A 6315-nucleotide genomic window follows, 5' to 3' on the forward strand; every position below is an offset into this window, starting at 1 on the left:
TTTTCACCGCATAATCGGATCATCCTACTCACGATTGGGCCTCGCGCTCGCGCACGGTGACCGTAAGCCGATCCTAGACAGGGCCTAAAAACCAACACGAGGTTGATCCCCGGAACATCCTTTCTAGGGCTAGCAAACGTCACCCTACACGCCGCTGGATCCTCCAACCCTTTGTAAGGCCTAACTATTGCGGATGTTAAACTAATCCTTGATGAACAAGGAGCAACCGTAACGGATCGGATCTACTAAACTATGATCAAGCGGGGTGCCGCCCCTACACCTAAGATAGGTGTAAGGGCGGCTAGATGTGCAAGGGCTGCATAACGAAAGCATGTAATTCGAAGAACAATGCTAACCCTAACACATCTAAGATAACTACGTTGCTCGCCATCAAAAAGGCTTCAGCACGAGCAACGCATGAACAACGTGGGCAGGCTTGTGCTGCCTAGATCGCAAGATGCGATCTAGGCAGCATGGTGCTTACCGGAGAAACCCTCGAGACGAAGGAGTTGGCGATGCGCCGAGATTTGTTTGTGTTGAACGTTGGTTGTTGTTTATTCCATAAACCCTAGATACATATTTATAGTCCAGCGGACTTTCTAACGTGGGAATAATCCCCACCGTGCACGAGACAAACTCTAACTTTTAATCTACAATACAATCTACTATAATTAAAGATACACGGGCAATCCAGCCCAAATTCTTCGTGCAAGGCCGCTTCAGAGATCTTCCACGTGTAATCTTCCAAGCCCATCTTGATCGCGGCCCATCTCCTGATTTAGCCAAAATCTGGTGATAACAAGGTATTACCCACAGTCAATGACTGGTGGGTCTAGGGCCAGGTCACGTGCCACGTGGGCACGACCAAGTCAAAATCGAGGCCGAGGCTATGAGTACGGTGGCCGGCGGGCAGACGTCGCCGGCGGCGACGATTCCGGCCATGCACGGGCGAGCAATCGGTACCAAACGAAACTACACGCAACAGGGAACCTACTGATGGTAGCGCCGCTAGTTATTGGTCACCGGAGCGGCGACGGCGGTGATGCCCGACGGCGGAGCTCACGGATGATCGGTGCAACGGCGGTGGAAAGGGATTAAAAGGGAGCTAAGAGGTGCTGGAGACTCAGTAGCTCACCACGATCCTGTTGGAAGCGACGGCAGGGTCGGAGGAGCTCTAGGTCGCCGGAATCGACTGCTCCGGCCGTCGGAGAGGACGAGCTCGACGTCGACTCTCCGAGGCTTCTCAGCACGATTCCCTCCGTAGGCTGGGCATGTCGAGGGTGGCGGTGACGATGGCGTCAACGGCGGTTCCCGGGGATGCTCCGAACGGCGGTAATGGTCGACGGCCGGGCTACCAGGTTTTCGGTTTGGGATGGAATTGAAGCAGAGGAGGAAGCAAACCGAAGATGGAGTTCGTGCGGGAGCTTTTATAGGCGCCAGAACACGCCTCGTCAAGTCGTCGAAGAAGGAGAGGACACCAGCAGCCAGGAGAATCGAAGCACGGCTTCGTGCTGGCCGGCATGCGAGAGGGAAGGGATGAGGATGACCTTCCCTTCGTTATTTTTAACGAAGGGGTATTTGGGCTGCTAGGTGGCCTGGTTTTGGGCTCAGGCTTGGGCCAGTGTTAGGCCACTCCACGGGCTACACGGCCTGGTAAGTGTTTCTCCTATTTTTCTTTTCTGTTTTTATTTTCCTGTTTTATATTTATCCATTGAAATTCATTTTTTGGATTTGGTTTACTTTTGCAGATCTTTCAATTATGCAAATTTCAATTAAGATTTAATTTCCTGTCTTTTATACCAGTATTCTATTGGAACATTTATTTTGGATGAGATTATATTGCATATTAGTGACTTACTCAAAATAACAATTTAATCATGAATTTTATATGTTCCCTTTAATTCTCCTTTTATTATGCAATCAATTCTGTCTAGAATTATGAGAGTGGATACTTTCATCTCAAAGTTTTTCAGAGATTGTTATTATGTCTTGGTTTCCATTTGAGGAATTAATCACTTGCATAATATTTCATGTGAGCAACATTTTATTAAGGTTTAGTAGGTTTGATGATCACCCATATTCATTAGCATTTGTGTTCTGGTCTATTAACACTTTGAATTATCTAGAGTAGGTATTACTCTCCTCAAGGTTGGGTCTTAATTATATAGATCAGTGATTGATATGAGTGGTTATTCACCACACATGGGTTTTAATTGTGAGTATAAGCACTAGATGTTTCTTAGGTTTAATTAGTGAAGCATAGAACTTAGCTAATGAGCAATTCTAGGGTCCTAATTATATTCACCTAATGGCATGTGGTTTGGAACTCAAATGTGAACTAGGTTTATGGTGATGATCATCCAAGTGATACACAACTAGGGTTGAGATTTAATTCTAGGTTATAGAGATGGGATGACACCATATTGCATGTGCTAGGGTTTAATCTCCCTAACCAAGGTAATATGGTTAGTGGTTTAATTGTTTCTGTTCTCCCTTTAATTACTAAGGACTTGAGAATTGGTTTTATCTTATACCAATAGTTTGCTATTATATCCTTGATCTATTGTTAAAGTAACTAAAGTTGTTATAGTTCTTTTTATAGTTAACTTTGGTCATATGAATGGATGATTTCTCACCATATTAAGTATGGAGTTTTACACTAAGGTTTTCTTATGTTTCTTAGGTGAAGAATAAGTGGAATGTAGATGTGGTAGATTTGTACTTATGATCACCAAGTGATTCACAAGTTAAGGTTGGAATATAAGTTTAGGGTTGCTTATTAATTACCTCCCTATGATTTCATGTGGTGAATGATATCTATTTATACTATTAGAGTTTAACTTATCCTCACATGCCTCAAGAGCATGATCATGGATTAAGCATGATCCACTTGTTCTTAATATCTCTACCTCAAGTTCTTAGGGTTTATGATCATCACTCAATTTATAATGATCAAGGTTTGGATTCCTAGGGATCTCTCATTAAATGGGTTCTCTCTTCCATGATCAAGCATGGTCTTGATCAATCAAGGTATAGCACTTCTAATTAACCTTCTTGTATGGGACTACTATGGTTGCCTTATTAGTTTATATCCCAAGAGAATGCCTGAGATATTCTGCTAGGGTTCTATTCAAACAATGATGATATGGTCATCTGGTATATGGATAGTTCTCTTCCTCAAATTCAGGTGTTGCCTCAACTAGCTTTAGTATAACACCATAGATTAAGCTCTCCCATTTAAGAACAGCTTATTCTAGGGTTTATGGTGTACTCCTAATATTTATTTAGGTAGCTAAGCTAAAGATTCAATTGTCTAACTAAGTTGGTTTATCTCTCTAGGAATGGTCTTGGATGATATCCTAGGGTTTCTCTTAGAGATGATGATCTGAATACTTGGATGTATATCCAAGGTTTAGCTTAAGGTTTGTTTTTTCTTCTCTAATGATTGTTATAGAACTCTCACCTCTCTAGGGTTGTATAAAAATATGGAATAGAGAAGGATATATATTTCTTGAGTGGATCTCCTTGTTATTATTCCAATGTTGAAATGGAATGATTACCATGAGGTTCATGGTTGGATCATAGATTAGTTTGAGACATGGAAAAGATAAGTGAAGAATAGTTTCTCCAATTATTGTTGCTTGATTTCCAATTAAATGGATGTTCATATGTTATGGCAATGATTACCATGTTGTGATCTTTTGTATGATCAAGCAATTGATCATTGATTAATTAGTTCTTGTGTTGATTTTAATTCCATCTGATCTAATCCCTTAGATCACTTTATCTTTACCCCAAAACAAGGTTTTAGCAAAGTCACATTGAGGTTTATAGCACTTGGACTTGATGAGCTACTTCAATTCCACCAAGGTCAAGTGAAACTTCGGTTACTCGATCTGTTTTACTTCAAAGCGCGAAAATTCCCAGCATTTTCTATGCATGAATGCAATGCACACATCTGTTTCCTCTATTTTTGTAACCCCATTACCTGGGATATTACAGTCTCTACCCCTTAAACTAAACTTCGTCCTCGAAGTTTGAACTCTCTTATATTTCGGAGTGTGGATCTGAATTGTTTAGACTACAACTTGTCCCGAACTCCGTGTGATCTCATTGGATATAATTGTATATATCCCTTTGTCCAGATTCTTCCTGGAATCCATTAGTGTTTGTCTCTGAATCATGGCTCTTACTTTGATTCTTTAATTTCTTCCAACTCTATAAGCTTGTTTCCTTTCTCATTGAAGATTCAATGATTGAGACTTCTTCTGGTGCTGCTAGTCTTAACTGAAGACTAATTGGATAACATTCTCCTATTTGATAAAATAGGTCTTTGTTTTCCCTTAGTACCAAAACTGCAATAATGGTACTAAGTAAGGTATTTAACATGGAAATGATCATGATGGTTTATTCCTCTAAGAATGGATTAGACTCATTTAGTCCATCCAATCATGGTTTATTATTGATACCTGTAACTATTTTGGATTATTTAGGTTCCATGAAAGGAATCTTTCTATTAGTCTTTAGTTTTGGTATAATCAATCTCCTTCGGTATTTGGCCTTCTCGAGCTATATTTGGTCTACAGTATCTTCTTCGTCCAACTTCATTAACTTTGTCTTACTTGAGCTTAAGTACTTCTAAGTAGATATTACTCATTTTCTCAAGTTGGGATGAAGCCTGCTACCCGCATGGGTAGCTACACACCCATGGTGAATACCAATATGCAAGCCATATTAACTTGTTTTAGCTCGGTTTCCTAGTAGAACGTGAAATTCTGGTGTACAAAAGTGGTTTCCGAATTTTGATTTGAACTTTTTTTTGTCAAAGTCAACTCCGTATTCATAAAGTCAACGCAAAATACATTGGTGAGTTGACTTTGATCAAAAAATATTCGTATCAAAATTCGGAAACCACTTTTGTACACTAGAATTCCATGTTCTACTAGGAAACCGAGCTAAAACAAGTTAATATGGCTTGCATATTGGTATTCACCATGGGTGTGTAGCTACCCATGCGGGTAGCAAATGCACTCTCTTCTCAAGTTATAGTCCACTTCTTACTTCCTCGAGGTATACACCTCGGCTTCTGGTCTAACATCCTTCTGGAAGTAGTGTTCAACAATCTTATGAAAATAAGATCGAACTTCCTCTCAGTTCAGACCTTCTTCTTCTATCTTGCTCAAAATATTGAGTTATTGTACATCCATCTCAATCTTTACTCTACCCCTTAGAGTTTTCTTATGGTCTTCAAATCCTTTTCTTCCAACCATTGGGCTTATGGTAAGAATATTGGTCTGGTTCTAACTTATGGTTCGTGCTTCTTCTAAGGTTTTGCGAAGAATATATATGGTGCATCCACTCAATTGTGGACATCCAATGTTAATCCTTGGACTAAATGTTTATAGATCTAGCTATTTGGCTGACAAGATTTTTATTTGTTCACAAACTTTTGATACAAATAATTAAATCGTGGACTACTTGTAATACCCACTGATACCAGCTGTGGTTATTATACCAACTGTGGCTATTTGATATCTAAAAATGGATTCTATTATAGGTTCTGATCAACTAGACGAGACATCTTCTGCTTTATCTCGCAGTATTGATCCTATACCAATTGTGGTCTTCTGATATCAACTATGGTATTCTATATCTGCTATGGTTTCATATATCATCTTCCTTCATTCAGGGTTTATTTTGCAAGAAAACCACTAGCTGACACTATGAATATAGTATCCTAAGTGATTTCCCATGCATTCCCTCTTCTATGTTGACTATGGATCTGCTCTGACTTCACCATAATCATTATATTTCTCACCTTCATGCTTCTTTCGTACACACGTACTCCTCTGTTGAGGTAAAGCATGAGTTTTGATTGGTACTTCCTTCTGAATATTGTGGTTGCTTCCCACAACTTTGTTTCCTTTATCTGGTGAACCTTCATCTTGTCTTCGTAATCTCCGAATTCGTCACTTCCTCACACGAATACCATTACCCTCTAGATCTATAGCATCAAGTAAGGACTTGATATTGCAACATGCATTTTCATATCAACGTCAAACTTCATGTATGGATCTAGTCAAACAATGAAAATCCAATAAAATCCAAGAAGATTCAGCTTTGTGCTTATAATACACATCATCATAAGCCTGAATATGATTGTTGAGTAAGACATCTCTAAACATCGGGCTCGATGTGTAGTATAGAACACCACATAATATAGGTTTATATCGTGAAACTTAGCTCGAATATAGGGAATTCTACTATTTGTCTCAACCTTTACCTTAATTGCACATTTGCAATGAGATAAACTTG

The sequence above is a fragment of the Lolium rigidum genome, chromosome 7 (assembly GCF_022539505.1).
Source record: "Lolium rigidum isolate FL_2022 chromosome 7, APGP_CSIRO_Lrig_0.1, whole genome shotgun sequence".
Classification (NCBI taxonomy): Eukaryota; Viridiplantae; Streptophyta; class Magnoliopsida; order Poales; family Poaceae; genus Lolium; species Lolium rigidum.